Source organism: Callospermophilus lateralis, chromosome 5 (genome assembly GCF_048772815.1).
Source record: "Callospermophilus lateralis isolate mCalLat2 chromosome 5, mCalLat2.hap1, whole genome shotgun sequence".
Lineage (NCBI taxonomy): Eukaryota > Metazoa > Chordata > Mammalia > Rodentia > Sciuridae > Callospermophilus > Callospermophilus lateralis.
In genome coordinates, this window is record NC_135309.1 from 78640608 (window position 1) to 78654568 (window position 13961).

The 13961-nt window shown below is 38.1% G+C and overlaps 1 protein-coding gene across 6 annotated transcripts in view; it reads right to left on the bottom strand.

Moving 5' to 3' along the window:
• Fer (FER tyrosine kinase) overlaps positions 1–2845 on the bottom strand; it is a 413495-nt gene extending 410650 nt beyond the window's left edge. For 5 of the 6 annotated variants that reach the window (XM_076856939.2, XM_076856936.2, XM_076856940.2 and 2 more), the window contains exon 1: positions 2783–2845. The gene's annotated coding sequence lies outside the window, so the exon portion shown is untranslated. The remainder of the gene's footprint in view (positions 1–2782) is intronic. The other variant, XM_076856937.2, reaches the window with a different exon arrangement.
• Positions 2846–13961: the final 11116 nt, after the last annotated feature.

Sequence of the window (13961 nt, forward strand, 5' to 3'; positions counted from 1 at the left end):
CTCTTAATTTCAATATTTAAGAAATTAGTATTTAAATGGGGTAGATACAAAAGTAGATTTACTAAAACTGAAAATGAGAATTCAAACATTTAAAGGAATTTCCTAAGTATGGGAAAATTACAAACGAGATATGAATTTATACCCAATTCTATTTTTATTCCATTATTATAAACTGAAGTGCTATATTAGAAATATTCCTGGGCTGGGGTTGTAGCTCAGTGGTAGAGTGCTCGCCTAGCATGCACGTGGCACTGGGTTGGATCCTTAGCACCATGTAAATGTAAAATAAAGATATTGTCCACCTAAAACTAAAAAATAAATATAAAAAAATAAAAAATACTTCATTAAAAAAAAAAGAAATATTCCTTTACCAACACTGTGATACAACACCCAAAAGTTTTGAGTCCTATTAAAATCTGACAAATCTAGTTACCTCTGTCTCCATAAAGTAATTACTAGAAAAATTTCAGTTTAAAAATTCGCATTTGTAAACTTTTTCATTATAAAAATACATTCTTATTCCAAAACAATATATGTAAGATTTATCTAATTTATGAAGCTAACACCACATAACTGATAATCTTTTGGTCTTCCCTCCAAAGAATGCTGATTTACAAATCAAGCACAAAACTATATTAACACAGGAATCCAATTATAAAACAAAACTTTCATTTTTATAACAAGTTCATTAGATTTTCTTTCTTCGGGTCACCAAAATGCAATTTACTTATCTGCAGCTTGGTTACAAAGACAATAACTTCTTGCTCACTTATAAAATTACTTTCAATAGTCTTATGCAATTAAATTATAGTTTACAAATGCTATTCCAATTTACAAACAAAAATAAGCACCTTTCAGCATTTGTGTGTGTGTGTGTGTGTGTGTGTATTTCACCTTATAGTTTAAATAATACATATATACATATATATTTTGTTGGTTTTTCAAACTTAATCATTTCAGTTTCTCTGTTCCTTAATATTTAATATACAACAGCTATATAAAATACATTATTGCTTTATACAAATGCTTTGTATCAATTTTTCTGCATAGTTTAAAATTTTTCTGAGTCAAATACAGAAGGAAAAAAATTTGGTAGATGTTAAATGTTCACAGACCATAGTTACAGCTACCTAACAGTTTAAGATGAAATGAAAGTGACTTGTCTACCAAAAGCCTGAATTATTCCTTCCAGACATCTAACTTTGAAATAGTGCAAAAGCTGCATTAACCAGATACTAAATAATCTTAGGTGGTGTATATTTAATACTGTCAACCATCAGAAGAGAAACAGAAGAGATCTTCACCAAAGGTCCTTTATGGAAGAAAACAGAGACAGGGATTCCAAGTGTGCCTACATACTCTCTTAATATATATCCAGTACTTCTACAAGCGTAGTTCCTTTGGTTCAAGAATGCTAAGCATAAAAACTTTTCTGTATTATAAAAGATAAACTCAACCTTCCTATGCACTAACAAACTTGTGACTCTTAAAAAAATGTCTTCATAAAGACCACATAGGTTTACAAGGACTATAACACTGCACAATAATATATATTTTGCAACATTTTTTTTTTAATCCTGTTCTCGTTCCACATGTGGGTTGAAAAGTATTTTCTAGTCTTTAATCACTAAAATAGTTTTGGTCTGTCCTCATTGATTTTTCCGTTATACTTTTGTATACCATGACTTCATTTGAGAAATTTCCTTAAAATATGTGGAAAACAGTAGTACATCTTTAGAGTGGTTTGTGTCAAAGTGACAGTGATTCCACTATGAATATACTCAGTTGCTTCTGAATTTAAAAGATCGAATCTTCATTTTTTTAAACTATAAGGTGAACTAAAACGAAAGGCTACCCCAACCTTAATGAATTATATTTAGGATTGCACAGCAGTGGATAGCAAAATCACAAATGTAGTACAAAGTGCAAAGCGATCGCCTCATATAGACTTTTTAATTTGTACAAGAAGTGCCCTGGTACTATGAACATCAACCTAATAAGTGTATCAAAAGTTGATCCTAAGGGAAACTCTAAGGCAGAAAACTGACTAGAAGATGCCTCCAAATACCTCCCATCCGGATGTAAATGGCCCATAGTGCACCCCTGACAGTACTAGCTTCGCACAAATATCATCTCTCCTGATTGGGTTTCTGGAAGACACGCCCGAACCATATGCGAGGAGAAATGAGAGGTGGAGGATAAAAGCGGGAGGAGAAACTGACACACGCGAAGAGATTGCTGGGCTCCAGTGGGTCTTGGAGACTGCAGGGCCCGAGAGGTGGAAGCGGGCTGGGGTAACACCCAGCGGGATGGCGGCAGCGGGGAGAAGAGCGCGCGCAGAAGGGTGCGGGCACCGCGGGCTGTGGCTGCAGTCCCCCCCAACGTAGCCCACACCCCGCAGGGCCCCGATCCCGCGATGGGGCGGGGCCATTCGCCCGCCTCAGCCCGTTTGCGCCGGCACCCGCCCCCTCAGCCTCCAGGTCCGAAGTTGGTGGAGGGGTGGGCCTCGCCGGTTTGGGTGTGCCGACCGGCCCAAGCCCCAACCAGGAATGTCCCGCCGAGAGCAGGATGGGCGAGTAACCCCGCAGCCTGGGGCGGAGATGGCTTAGGGCGGAGGAAGAGTGATCGGCGCAGCCCGGCCGCCAGGGCCGAAACCCGGCGCCCCACAGCGGGCAGGGATTGTTGCCCCCGCAACTAAGCTGGCCTGCCCGCCTCCTCCCCCAGTCCCGCGGCGTTGCCCGGGGCAACAGCGCCTGCCGCCGGCGGCGCGAAACGCACCTACCTAGAACCTGACAAGCAGGAGCCCCTCAGACACTGGAGCCAGTCGCCACCCCGCGTCACGGGGGCTCTCACAGCCAATAGACACCGCTGTCACGAACCTTTGCAGCCAATCCCGGTGCACTCCGGTCTCCGGGCACCCTCCAGGCCTCAGCCAATGGACCAGAGCGGAAGGCGGGCGATGCCGCTCGGCCCCCAACCCCCTCCTCAACCACCTCTCAGCAGGCGGGGCGCGGCCGATTGGCCAAGACCCCGGAGGGGGCGGAGCCCGAGCTAGAGGCCGGGTGGGCACGCGTGGACCAGAGTTGCGGGCGAGATGAGCGGAGGCGTGGAACCGCGGGCTCTGCGCTCTGAGCCCTCTCCCTGGCCTGGGTGGGGTTCTGAGGTCTTCGCTTTTGCGCTGCTCTCCCGGCCTCATCAACCCGCTCCTCCCTAGTCAATATCCTGGGCTGCCACGGTGGGATGGGACCGGAGGCGGACGGCGGCGTCACAGGAAACTTTGGGAGGCTCGCCTGGCGGTGGCCGGGAAGTGGCCGAGCTGGGGATGATAAGCTGGGGCCTCCTGAAAGGGACTATCCCGCGGGCCTGCCGAGGGAAAGGAATTTGGAGGGTGGGGGCGGAGGCGTGATTAAAATGTTAAGTGTGCCCGCGGGGTGTTGAGTGATCCCAACAGCGTAGATCTCCCGGAAAAGGGAAATGCAGACCTCTGCACATTCAAGTCCTTTTTTTCTGTGCGTTTCCACATTTTACTTGCAGCTGATCTAACAATGATTACTTTAATATGATTTTCAGCTTCTCCAATGTACTGTGAATCCCTTGAGGGCAGGAGCTGTGTCTTGTTCCTGTATTCTCAATTCCTGAGACTTAAAAAACATAAGACAGTAGTGGAATTCTAATGAATGCTGTTTATGAAAGTGTACAGCAGTTCCTGGGAGCGTTCTCCTGTAAGAAATCCTTACCTCTTGGAGACTCTACAATGCATTAAGAATCCAAACTAGTTTGCTTTTCCAGTAAGGGCTGTTTCTGAAGCAACTTCACCAAAAGAATTTGGTGAGAAATGAGGAATGTGAACTAAAATTACTAGGTGATCTGTTACCTTTGTGAAGGTGTTATTCCCCACTGTTTGACGGTGTTATCCTCCCATGTTCCTGTAGCATGCTTTTTAAGACATTGTATCTTGTATAAGGGTTGAACTACATTCTTTGGAGCAAATCTAACATTAACTCCTTATCCACCCTCTCTCTTTAAAATGTATGAGTTATGTGGGAGCCAAAGAAGAGTGGTGTTTTTTCCTAAACAGGGTTATTCATTTGACCATAGTGAATAGCCCTACACATAGAAAAACATAAATGTTAGTTGGACTGTGTCTACTGTTTGAAAGCCAAAAAACCAAAACATGCTGTAAGGAAAAAATAAATATTAAAAAGAAGAGGCTTAATTCTCCCTTTTGAGATGCGGGGTTGATTTCCTGCTCCTGCAGTGCCCACCCCAGCTTACCGCCCCCCCCCCCCAAGCGCTTGCCTTAGAAAACAAGTAACTATTAAGAGCTTTCTTATCTTTTTGAAATGTATGCAAATCCTTTTCAGGAAGAGCTAGGTCTTTTTGTCAAGTTTAGGATCCAGGAATGTCTTTCCCTAGAACCTGGAAAATCACAAACATCAAAGGTAACACCCCTATATCCCTTTTCCTGAGAAAGTGGGAGTTTAACCTCAGTATGTGCCTTGCTCAAGTTGGGAAAATATGATCCTATAATAAAGATAGAAGAAATTTGCTTTTCCTCTGGGAAAATTGACTAATTAGTTAAGTTAGATGATCACCCCAACTATGTAGAAAAGATAAATTATATGACAATAAATTCTCTTACTTGAGGGCCAATATGGAATGGACTCTTTCTGTGTAGCTACATAAAAATGATGAGATTTCTTTCTGTCTTTGCAGTCCCTTAGCTAATTGCCTGTGATATGATCACATTCTGCCTTAATGTTTTTTCAACAAAAAATTTTCTTTACTACTCTTGTGAGAAGATTTATGGGTTGGAAGATATTGTTTTTAATCATTTTTTCCCAACAATACCTGTTCCCAGAATATTAAGACAAGGAAGTTAAGCTTTTTTATTATTATTATTTACTTGTTTCCCATACTATTTATTATTGGGAATTGAACCCACAGGAACTCTACCCTTGAATTACATCTCCAGCCCTTTTTATTTTTTATTTTGAGACAGGATCTTGCTAAATTGTTTAAGCTGGCCTCAAACTTGTGATCTTTCAGCCTCACCCTCCAAACTCACTGGGCTTACAGGCTGCCACTGACACCAAATCCAATTTATGTTTTGTTTTCTTTTTTGGTGGTGTTGAAGCCAGATTTAAAGATACCTAGTTAGTGTAGTTAGGGTAGTGTAGTTAGGATAGTGTAGTTAGGGTCTAAATGGAGACCATTATTGAGACTGGATTCCAGGAAACCAGAGCAGCACTTGGGGAAATGGAAATGTTAATGTCCCCAAGGCCCCAAGCCATCCTAAGGAACTGTTAACAAGCAGCTCCCAGCAAACAGGGAGATGCTAATCAAATTGCCCCAGGCCCTTCCTGCCCAGATTACTCCTCCAGTCCAGCTATCTCCCACCTCTAGGCCTTTCCACCTGCATTCTATCACTGCAGGACAGAGGGAAACAAAGGACAGGAATGTGGGAGGACTAAAAGAAGACTTTAGCTATAAAAAAGGGAAGATCTCCCTCTTCCATGGATTCTGCCTTTCGGGTTCCCTTCTTCCTCCCAGGAGAAGTCTTTTCTGTTGTCCTTTAATAAAGCCTTTCACTTTCCACTCCACACTTGCCTTGGCATGCTTCTCTGGTGTTATACTTCAGCATTGGGGAAGCAAGGACTCGTCACCGGTAAACAGCAATAACAGTGTTTGTTTGAGTTTTTAATGTGTTTTCTAAAATGGTCTATCATTAGATGATGATTTTTGACTGAACTACCAATAAGTTTTAGTAGAACCAGAAGTAATAAATTTAATGTTTAGTATCTATTTTGTAGTTTAATGCACTAACTAAACCTCTGTAAGCAAGCTTCTTAAAATTTAAGTTAGTTTTCTGAGAACATTAAATGTTGAGGAATATGTTAAGTCAATGTGAATGAATTAAATGAAAGTTTGTGCCTTAAATGGTTGGGAAAGCCAGATACAACTATGAAGATTGCTTCACCAAGATATACCTTTTCAAAGAATCCTAGGATTTCCCTACCTTTAACAAAGAATTTAAATCCAGAAAGATGTGGTTAGTGAATTTGTTAAATTTGCAGAAAGTAGCTTCAGGTAAAGATATGGTGAAAATAGAACTCTGTGTATCTGAAAACAGTCTTTCCAGTTCTACAACACTCTTCTCAATTCCACCTATTCACTTAAAACTATCTACCATATGCCAGCCTTGCTAGCAAAGGCAATTTTGAATGAATGTACTTAAAGTAAATGAGTATGGCAAATATATATGCTCTATTTTTGAAACAGAGGGAGAAAATCATAGCACAATGAGTTTTAAATTTTTCTCTCTGCTATAATTATCACTTTGCATTGCAACACATTTAACAAATACTTTTTCACCTGCTTCCAAAAATACTATAAAATTTGTCTCTCAGCTTAGAATATGGAAGAATAAAGAGAAATAATTTCCTGTCTAGATGATCTATAGGCTTCATAAAACACTAACCATCCCCACAGGTCATGAAGGAATATGTACCTCAGTTGAAGTTATTAACATAGAATATAATAGATCTGTCTTCTTTCACTTCTTTAAATCTATACTAGTTACTGTTAGATCAGCAGGCTTCCCTTCCCCCTTCCCTTTCAAGGTATCTGTGGGCAGAGACTTTCTACCTGGCTGAGGAGACCTGAAATGGCCAATCAGAAGCTGAAATGGCAATAGACCCAAACCACCAAGGGTTCCTACCCCACGGAAAGCAATCTCCCGTCGTTTCAGTCAGCCCTGACCAACCCACACAAACATGATCCCCCTAAACTTGGCTCTGCCAACCTGCTGTCTGTAGCTGCAATTTACATGGCCTAGGCCCTCCTACCTCCAGTTTACCTAATTAACATTGTTCTTGCCTTTCCTGCCTGCGACTGCCCCAGCCCTCACCCTTTCACAGATGGTGAACCTCACCCAGGACCTCCCCACCCCCAATAAACCTTCTTTTGGTGCCTCATTCTTGTTCTGTGGTTCCTGATGCTTTACAGGTACTATAACTGCTTTTGAAATGCCACAGTACTACTATGGCTATAGACAAATAAATCCTTAATACATATTCCATTTTCCCAAATACTAAATTTTGTCTGTTTTAATAACATTACTTACCTGAACAAATACAATAATGTAGACATAAAATCTAATAAAAATTTTTTTTTGAGTTTTTTAGTTTTTTAGCTATCACCACCCATTCCTTACCCTCTCCCTAATTTAGTATAAAAATCTCCTCGCTAGGAGTATAGCTCAGTGGTAGAATGTTCACCTAGGGCCTAACCTGCACAAGGCCCCGGGTTTGATCCCCAGCACAACCACAAAGCTAAAAATTTCTCAGACTTCAAGAGAACTCTTGGCTATATGCCATCTTAGTTCAGTAGTCCCTACTTACCCCTCCCCTTCTTTCCTCCTTTCTGTCTACATCTTTGATTTTGAACTCTCTGCCCTCTAATCCACAATTCATACCTAACCATTTACACATACTACTCCTAAAATAGATATAGTCAGATGAGGTATGCAGTATGGAAATTTTATCTGTCTTTATTCTATACGCACTGCAGTATCTGTTTAGTGAATATAAATTTCTTTTGGTTTTAAAAAATTATTCTTGAATGAACATTGTTACTAATGGTCTTGTTTGAAATTTTCTTTGAACTTTTTCTTTCCTTCCATTATATTTTATTCGGTTACTTTAGTTTTCTAAATTTAAAATGGCCATATGGGCTTCCTTTACAAATCTGTATAAGGAAAATAAAGGGGAAAAAAAGAAAGGTAAAATAGAGCTGAGGAAGAAAACTTCTATTCTGCCTTCAAACTAGATACCAAATGCATTACTGCCATCACACAACCATCCGTCCTAAGCAGAGGCTGACTGTCCTTGCACTCTAACATTGGGGCCCTTGCACGGTAACACTGGTGCCTTTGCTTGCCTGGCCTTCTGCTCTTCATTGAGAAATACTACCAACAACATTCCTCAAGACAAATCCTCTCAAAAATGCCCCCAGATCATTCAAGACTTGTCCCTTTTAAGCCATTCTTTTCATTGTGCCTTCAAAGCAATGGTTAAATATTCCAGCAAGAGAATTTCCAGATGGAGGGTCATCAGAATCATCTGAGGACTTTTCAAAAATTCAGATTCCCAGATTCACCCCCAATGATTCTATCTAAGCAGTTCTAAAAAGAGTTTCAAAAATCCATATGTTTAGAAGAGCTCAGAGAATCTGGTCAATGTGGTATATTAAATTTGGGAATCTACCTCTCTGCCCTCCCCCAAACTCCTTGGCACGATATAAACAGCTCTAAATCCCCAGGCATCTAAGTTGCAGGGATCCCTTAGGCATGAGTGAGAAGAGCTAAAAGCAATAGAATTAGTTGAAAATCTATAAATGCAGTAAGTAGACCAGAATCCAAACACTTTCTCAACAAATCAGCTACCCCAGTCTAGAAACAATAAGATTTACTCCCTGGTGATGCTGAACTAGAGAACCTCTGGTCTCAAGACATAAAGATGACTGAGTATAGGGATGAGGTGCCTTAGCACACATTGAAGCAAAGAAACAAGTCAAAATCTACATAATGAACTGAGACTTCTCCTACTTGGCTTCTATAATGAAGTCTGAGGTTTATGTCCTTCAGAGAGGATTTAAATTGTAGGAGTACTTCTTTCTAGAGAAATTGACTTGCTCAAGCAAAAATACTTTTCTGGCTACTGGGAACTGGGAGGATCTTCCAAAATGGCCAGATTTCCTGCCAAGTCACAAAATGATGAGGTCTGTCAATCCACAAGTTCCAACATGCAGGTAGCTTCCCTTATTCTTGAAGACAAAGAGACATCTGGAGTCATTTCAGATTTTAGTAAACCTGTAGTCATGAAAACCAGACACTAAAACAAACAGGAAAAACAAAACCAAAGGAGAGAACAGGAAAAAATGTCCAAAGAACTATGAGTGATGTCCTTCAAGAAAGAAGAAAAGATATTGAATGAAGAAAAAAAAAAAAAACTGAATGCTATTTTTCTAAGATAATATTCAGAGAAAAAAAAAATGAGATTTTGTAAATCAAAAAATACATTTTATAACCCAATAGCAGATGATAAGTTGAAGTTGAGAAGGTGCAAAATATCAAAAAGACAAATAGTTGAAAAAGTGAGAGAAAAGAAAATTAAGGATCAATCAAGAAGACTGAACATCTGACCAAAAGAAAGAGAAAAGGAGGTTAATGGAGAGAGGCAGAATATCAAAGAAATATATTTTAACAATACAGAAAGACCTGAGTTTTTAGACTGAAAGGGATCTAATGAGTACCTTATAAATTGAATGGAGGAGACTGATATTCTGAAATTTCCAAGAGTTCAGGTAAATAAAATTTACTACAATCTTCAGATAAAATTAAAAAAAAAAAATTGCAGACAAAAGATCAGGCATGAGAATAGAAAATGGGGGGCTGGGGATGTGGCTCAAGCGGTAGCGCGCTTGCCTGGCATGCATGCGGCCCGGGTTCAATCCTCAGCACCACATACAAACAAAGATGTTGTGCCCGCCAAAAACTAAAAAATAAATATTAAAAAAAAAAAGAGAGAGAGAATAGAAAATGGTATTGGACTTTATTTTATTTTATTGGTACCAGGGATTGAACCCAGGGGTGCTCAACCAGTGAGCCACATTCCCAGGCCTTTTATATTTTTTATTTTGAGATAGTTTCACTTAGGGCCTGCTGGTATTAGACCTTCTAACAGTGATTTAGGAAGACAGAAGAAAATGGGACATTATCTTTAATTTTCAAGGGGAGATTATTTACAATCTAGAATTCCCTATAAAGCTAACAAATCAAACAAATCTGAGAAGATATACAAGATTAAAAAAAGTTCACTTCCCATGGGATAGTTTCTCAAGAAGGTAATAAAAGGTATTTTGCATCAAAAGGAGAGACTAATATAAGGGACCTGAAGACATAGAATCAACACTGGAGAAAGGAAAGGGGAGTACCCAGAATAATAGTGAAGGAAATTTCCAGGATAACAACTGTACAGCAAGCCTAAAAAGCAACCAGATTGAGGCAGAATAGAAGTCTCCAGAATGATGTCTCCAGGAAATAAAACAATAGTATTAATAAATTTCCTAATGTATGTCACCACATGGAGAGGTGTAATATATTTCTGATTTTTAAGGGGAGCCATACAAGAGAAGAAGCAAATGGAAAATGAAGCAATTATTAACCACAAGGGAAATTTTTGTTTTTTAAAAAGAAACTTTACATTTTAAAAATACAATCATAATATACCATGAAACTAAGACTTAAAAATTATTACATAATCATCAAAATCTAACCAATAAGTATTGAAGAAACCAAAAGGGATGATATTAGAATTGCTATAATATTATAGGAATAGGTTGAAGGAAACTGAAGGGGAAGAATGAATGTGAAAACATCTAAATCCTCTTCAGATAATTATTAATGTTAAAAAAAAATCAAGAAAGGAAAAAAAAATCAAGAAAGGAAAAAAAAAATCAAGAAAGGGTATTGTCTTTGGTAGAAAGGGTCCCCTGCCAGCGTGGAAAGAAGAATTCAATTATGATAAGAGACTCAGAGGCTACAATAGGGAACTTGGGGGACAGAGGTTCTTCCCTGAAGCCAAGTGGAAGATAGAGACAATAAGCAAGAAAACAAATTAACAGGCAACCTATAGATTGTGATCAGTGCTGAAAGGGAAATTAACAAAATGATGTGAGAGAATTTTAAAGAGGGCTGGAAAGAAGTAAGTGATTGAGCTTCAAGTCTTAACTTCACAGTTATATAGTGTGAACTTAAACAAATCCCTTGACCTTTCTGAGTCTCCTTTTTTTTTTTAATCTATTAACTACAGATAATAATTCTAACCTCACTGGTTCTTATGAGGATTAATTAAGACAGAGTAAATGAAATAATTTTTAATTTATAAATTATTTTCAGATACAAGGTGTTTACTCTTGTGGGAGCTCTTATCACCTCTTAATTAGTTTCACTACCTGCCTCCTAGGGTTCTGTGGTACAAATTGACAATAGTGAGGCTACCTGTCATTTTCAATCAAATGCTTTGGCTTAAAGGTATGTCTAGTTTCTTAACCTTGGTTTTAGAGCCCTTTACAAATATACATGCTCTTTAACTATCCAGATTTATCTCCTACTACACAGTTATCTTTCCCTATTCCCCTGTAGTTATAGAATAGTATGCCTCTAAATTCATTTAATTTACATACAGTAAAAATCCCTCTTTTTAGTGTACATTTCTATACCTTTTGACCAATACAGAGCCATGTAACTATCAGGGCTATCAAAGTAAAGAAACTTTACAAAACCTTTCCAGAAAAATGAGGAAATTTTGTTGAAGGATTTTGTAACTTCACCTTGAAAACAGTCAATCCCATCCCCACACATTCTCTGACAATCACTGATATATTCCTCATTAATATAATCATGCATTTTCCAAAAGGTCATGTAAATGGAATCGCACTGTATATAGCCTTTTGAGTCTGGCTTTTCTCGCTTAGCATAATGCATTTGACATTTGTCTATGTTTTACTGAACGTATTAGTAGTTTTTTCCATTTTATCACAGTGTGGTATTTCATTGTTTATTCATTTCCGATTTGAGAACCTTTTTCCATTTTTAGCAGTTATGAATAAAATTGCTATAAATACTCATGCAGAAGTTTTCTTGTAAGAACACAAGTTTTCATTTCACTTGGATAAATACTTAAGGAGTGAGATTGCTGGCCCTTCTGGTAACTGCATATTTAACTTTATAAGACACTACCGAACTTTTTGAAGTGGCTGTATCATTTTACACTTCCAACAGTAATGCATGATGGTTCCAGTTGCTCTTGATTTTCACCAGCACTTTGTACTGTTGGAGAGAAATTAAGGAGTTTGTTTTGCCTTTTTGGTAGGTGTGCAGTGGTATTTTATTGTGGCATTTTATTTAATTTACACTTCCCTAATGACTAATTACCTTGAGTATCATTTCGTGTGTTTATTTGCGTTCATGTATATTCTTTGGTGAAGTGTCTGTTCAAAGCTTTTGTCCCTTTTTGAAATAGGATTGCTGTTTTGAAAAGAAAGAACAAAACTGAAGGAATCATATGGCCTGATTTCAAGACTTATCAAAAAGTAACAGTAATAAAGTGAGTGAAGGCTGGGTAAAAACACAGGCAAAAAGATCATGAAACAAGGAATCCAGAAATAGACCCATGAAAATATGATCAATTGATTATTGGCAAAGGTTCAAAGATATTTCAATGGGAAAGGATGATCTTTTCAGTAAATAGTGCAGTAGTAATTAGAAACTGACATGAAAATAATGACCCATACCTCTCGCTTTATACCAAAATTAACTCAAAATTGATCACAGATCTAAATGTGAAATAGTAAAAGTTTCAGAGAAAACTACAGGAGAAAAATCTCTGTGACCTTCAATTAAGAAAAGAGTTCTTAAATACAACACTAAAAGCATAATACAAAAAAGAAAAAATAAATAATTTAGACTTGATCAAAATTAGAATATTGCTTTGTGAAAGACAACAGCAGGAAAATTAAAAGACAATCCAAAAAAAATATTTATAAGTCACTACTGAACATTCTACTTTAAAAAAAAAAAGAAGAAGAAGAAGAAGTCTACCCAGTGGCTGTGTAGGCTGAGACAGGAGGATCATAAGTTCAAAGCCAGCCTCAGCAAAAGTGAGGTGCTAAGCTGCTCAGTGAGACCCTGTCTCTAATAAAATACAAAATAGGACTGGGGATGTGGCTTTGTGGTCAAGTGCTCCTGAGTTCAATCCCCCTTACCAAAAAATAAAAAATAAAATAATGAGGGTGAAGGAGGGGAAGGAAAGGGAATACCATTATTATCTGTAATTATAATGCATCAATAAATAATTTAAAATGCTTTCCATTCTTTCAGGCTCAATTCAAATCTCATCTTTGAAAATTTCGAAGACCAAATGAGTTAGATGGGTCTGCCTGGACCATTAGTAGATGAATGCATAAATACATCTCAGTCATTATTATTTTCTTACAGAACCACAGATACTAATAATATTCTTATAGTTTTAATATTCAGTCCCTTTTATACCTAAAAACTTATACAAATTTATGTTAGACACTTGATAAGGTTTGGGTATGCTATAGTGTATTACCATACAATGAAATGAAACTATTGACCAAATCAAATAATAAATACAATAGATGACATCATCTTATAGATCTGAAATTGTTCACATTATGGTTTAGCCCTAGTGCAAGGTCATATCTAATGAGGGCAGGTCTAGTAATACATTTTTTATAACTGTATGTAGTGTCTTATATGGATCTGTGAATATGTATTTAAGTATATGTTTATCAAAAATTAAAAAATGTTTGGAAAAAATTCTAAATTATATCATCTTGTTTACTTTGTTGAAATGGCAATTCTTCCACTCAGTTTCATCTTTCACTAGATCTATAGTAATATTATTGTTTTCTTTTAACATTAGAAACTTTTGTTTTCTGTAGAGACCATTTAGTGTAAACTCATTTTTTCACATTGATTGGTTAAATTTAAACACTGCCCCCTTTTGCCCCTAGCTTAGTGCTAAGGATCAAACAAGGAGCCCTTAGTAAATTAACATACAGGGGAACTTGTATTCCAGGAGTTCTGGAAAATCTGATTTTTCAGACAATCCAAAAAGATTTTCAGGCAATTCATTTCTTACATACAGAGCTTCCCAGTGTCTGCGTGTTAAAGGAAATGGGTATTCATTCTACAGCAAGGCTAACACAGGTGCAAAGAAGTAATTGAGCAGACCTATTGTGCTGGTTTTAAACTGAGATAGCCCCCAACCGCAGCAGGAAGTTGTGCTTAATTTAATGCTTGCCCTTTGCTATCACGTGATTCTTGTTTTTGAACTATGGTTTTGTTCTACCCCAGAAGGACAGTGCAG